We start from the raw sequence: 4,449 nt of genomic DNA, 5'->3' as shown, positions 1-4,449 counted from the left end.
CTGAAAAGGAAAGGAATTAGAAGTAAATCAGGGCTATGCTGGAGTGCTACTTTGGCATTGCAGAATGTTCAGGATGGAAGGAACCGGGGCGCTCCCACAACCCCATCGTTTCTACAGGAGACCCAGAGTCATGATGTGCCTCACCAGAATCACATGCCAGTTAGTGCCAGAACAAATAATTTTTGTTCTTGAGTGACAACTTATGACTAGACGATTCTCATATTAAAATCATTTTGTAAGTCAGCTGAATTAAAGACATCCAATTTGTCTTTTTTTTTTTTTTTTTGAGAAATTTGAGTTATCTTACTAAATGCTAGTATTAACTGAGCTTTAACGAAGGATACTTTAGTGAAAATAATGTGTTGGGTAATAAAATTTTAAATCTGATGACAAACTGATTAACACACACCTTCCTTGCTTACTTAACTACCTTGGTAATAAACCACTCTTGATAGTAAGTGCCTGTTAGGGTAAAGCCCTGTGCTAAAAGCTTTCTGTTTCATTTCTGCATTTAATTCCAGCCACATTAGCTAAGCATCCGTATCTTTTTTATAGTTTAGGAAACTGAGGTTCAGAAAAGAGGTAACTTGCTTGTGGTCCCACAGTAGTAAATAGCAAAGCCTTTCTAACAGGTATGCTATGCCACCTCCAAAGACACATAGAATCTTCTAGCATGGACACAGACACCAATCTGTGCCCTAGGATATGTAACCTTCTATACCCAGTTCTAAAGTAAATGTGTAATTAGGTTGTAGCTTGGGGCCATCACAATTTCCCTCTTCCATTGCCCTTAAGAAAGTAGCTTTGTGTGCTTAGGATTTGGATTCTGACTGTTCCCTTGTAAGATCATGGGGTGACATTTGGCCTTGGTTTTTTTTTTTTTTTTTTTTTTTTTTTTTTTTTTTTTTTTTTTTTTTTTTTTGAGACAGAGTCTTGCTCTGTTGCCCAGGTAGGCTGGAGTGCAGTGGTATGATCTCAGTTCACTGCAACCTCCTCCTCCTGGGTTCAAGTGATTCTCCTGCCTCAGCCTCCCAAGTAGCTGGGATTACAGGTGTGCACCACCACACCCAGCTAATTTTTGTATTTTTAGTAGAGATAGGGTTTCACCATGTTGGCCAGGCTGGTTTTGAACTCCTGACCTCAAGTGATCCAACTGCCTTGGCCTCCCAAACTGTTGGGATTACAGGCATGAGCCACCACACCCAGCCCTGGCCTTGGTTTTAAAGTACACTTAACCCAGTACTCCAGCTCTGCAGGAATGGCATAGGTAGCAGGCAGGTGCGACTTGGTCAACCCCTAACCACGTAGCCTTCCTGGAGGACTGAGAGCCACAGCAATTAATAAGGGAGCGGGGGCTGGGTGCGGTGGCTTATGCCTGTAATCCCAGCACTTTGGGAAGCTGAGGTGGGCGGATCACGAGGTCAGGAGATGGAGACCATCCTGGCAAACACAGTGAAACCCTGTCTCTACTAAAAATATGGAAAAAAAAATTAAAATTTTAGCCGGGCGTGATGGCAGGTGCCTGTAGTCCCAGCTACTCGGGAGGCTGAGGCAGAACGGCATGAACCCGGGAGGTGGAGCTTGCCGTGAGCCAAGATTGGGCCACTGCACTCCAGCCTGGGTGACAGAGTGAGACTCCATCTTAAAAAAAAAAAAAAGGGGGCTCAGGGAAAGGCACAAGGTTGCTGGAATCTGGTGCTGATGCTTTCCTACAAACAAGCGCCTGTTTCACTGGGAACATTGTCAAGGGGAAAGCACACAATTTGCTGAAAAGTGGTAGCTTGGTGAAAACATTGTCAAATTCATCCAAGGGAAACCTGCATCTATGCCCATTTTTTGAACAAAGAACACCAGTAGGAATATGTTGACATAATCACCTAAGAAATATTTGTTTACTAGTCAATGTGGGATTTGAATCCCGACTCATCCCATCAGGGGCCCCATTTTCAGATTTCAAATGCCATCTCTTTGGTGAGGGGCAATTTTCTGGCAAAGGTCTGAGGTCCCCTTTGAACCTGCCCTATCGGACAGAAGACTCCATCAGCTTGTAACTGAGACTAATGTGAGTCCTGGTTCTTGTTATCAGCATGTTTTGGCTCCTCCCTGGCACTGCTGGTGATAGGAGCAGGAGGGCTGGGGCACAGGCCAGTGACAGGAGGCTCCACTCAGAATGGTTCCTTTGCACATAATCACTACTGCCTCTGGGAGCTCTGAGCAACATTCTACACATTTCTCCAATGAGAACACCCAGACAATTCCACTCTCTTCCCACTTTACCTCGTTTTTAAAACAAGCAGTTTCATCCACACATCCATTCGAGTGCAATGTGTCATCTCCCCCCGGGCCTTCTATGCGTTTGCTCATACTGGTTCCTGTATGTGGAATGCTGTCTCCCAGCACCTTCAGGCTCCATCTACTGAAACCCAGATGGTCTTTGAAGGCTCAGATTAAAAGCTAACTCCTTTACAATGCTTTTCTTACCCACCCTTGCTAGAAGGGTTCTCCCTCCCTGGACTCTCATGGTAGCTGCTTTATACCAATCTCATGGCACTCACCACAAACCATTTTACACAGAAGGCACACGTGTGTATGTTTGATACCAATTCAGTAGAGGCTCCTGCGAGGGCTGGTTTTCTCACGATCCCCGTTTGCTCAACACACCTAGCTCAGTCCTCTGTACCAAGCACTCTCCCAGTGAACATTCTGCAAAGGCCTGGCCAACAGAGTAACACAAATGGGGCAACAGACAGGGTGGTAGGTGCTGTTCAGGAGAGTCCTTATTATGTGAGAAAGGGAAGCATGACAACTGGATCTCTGTCACCATTACATTATCCATTCACTGGATCCTGCACTGCTTATTCCTACAATTTCCACCCCAGAAGTCTTTCTTGATCTTAGATCAAGAGTCGAATCCAGACATCCTCTGCTAACTATAGCAAAAACTGGCCCAGGAACTCTCTTTTCAGTGAGCCATAAACATACTGAAGAAAGAGAGAAGATAAGGATTACAAAAATGTCAAGGATAACAAAAACAGGTTTAAAATCTATGCCTGGAATAAGAACTAATGGCCAATGAGGCAATGGTAAAGAGCAGAGCAGAAAACCGACAGCAACCACTATTTGGCTCCATCTGCTCCACTGAGGACAATCATTTCCAAATTAAAGAGTATAGAGAAAAATCTGGTTAGGATTTGAAGTCCAAGAGTGATAACGGGATAGCAGGAGACACCTGTTTTAAATGAGTTCTCATGAAAGACATGTCAGTCGCTGAAACAACCTGCGGATATGACTTCAGAATTGTTGTCAGAACTCCAGAGAAATAATGAATAAATTCCAGATACTGATAATCACTGCCCTATTTTCCAAAGTAGATTCTAAAAACTCCAGAATGGTGAATTTAATGTAAAACTCCGGCAAAATCAGGAATAACATAGATGGTGAACATTTGACGCCTAAGAATTGCTTATTTCTTTTCAACACTGATTTAACAAAGAAAATGTCATACAAATGACTTCCTTCCCTTTTTTTTGATAGGATTACTAGAGCAGCCAATCAGGGAAATAACAGTGAAACAATAGCTTACAGCTGAAAGAGACCAGTGGGGTGAGTTGAGATTACAATCCTGAAGGTAAGTTATCACTTATACTTTATTCTGAGCTAGATGGGGTTCCAAAGGCTATATACATATACAGTATCATTAGTCATTTATTTAATCCTTACAAGGACCCTATAACATAGAAACCAACATTATTCCTACTTGCAGATGAGAAAAACTAAGGCAAAGTTTTCTTGCCAAAAGGTCACACAGGGAGGATTTCAACCCAGTCAATGCAGCCTCCAAGCTGTACTTCTCATATTAGTCTACAACGCCCTTCTACATGATTAGCAAGGCAGCTAAAAATTGAGGGAGAAATGGGAATCTTCCCTTTTCCATACAGGAAAAAGGAGAGCAGAACACATCTGCCCTCTCTCTTGCCTCTTATCCACTCACTTCTCTGAAGGGAGGAGGGATTGCTGCTTGAGAGTTGCAGCTAAGCACACTTCCTTGGCATGGTAAGGTCATCAGTGTAGAATCTGCCACTACAAGGGGAGTTTACAATTTAAGGTAGGTAAATTCCAGGACTGATATTTAATATATTTTAATAACCACTTTATCACCAGACCAACCATCGGAGCAACCACTGGTGTGCTACTGAGCCCTGGTAAGTTAGGTTAACAGAGTGATTAGCAAGGGTTAATTAGAGAGCCACACTCTGGTCTTAGTTTCACCAATCCAGCCTTCTTAGTAAGACACATGCTATTTTAATTCCTACTGGTCTAATTTCCAGTATTTTTTCAATTTGTTCTGAACTTAGAGGGGAAAGACAGGGATATAATTTATTACCATCAGCTCCCCAACAATCCTCTTGTGCCTTCTGGATAATATCCCAAGTACTAAATGCAGTTTTA

At 43.0% G+C, this 4,449-nt stretch overlaps 1 protein-coding gene across 1 annotated transcript in view; it reads right to left on the bottom strand.

The window, feature by feature from the left end:
- The window catches only part of LOC105490845 (ELOVL fatty acid elongase 5), an 84,990-nt gene that overhangs the window by 128 nt on the left and 80,413 nt on the right, over positions 1–4,449 (bottom strand). The gene's annotated exons all lie outside the window — the stretch shown is intronic.

The sequence above is a fragment of the Macaca nemestrina genome, chromosome 5, assembly GCF_043159975.1.
Source record: "Macaca nemestrina isolate mMacNem1 chromosome 5, mMacNem.hap1, whole genome shotgun sequence".
Classification (NCBI taxonomy): Eukaryota; Metazoa; Chordata; class Mammalia; order Primates; family Cercopithecidae; genus Macaca; species Macaca nemestrina.
This window is presented reverse-complemented; position numbering and strand designations above follow the sequence as displayed.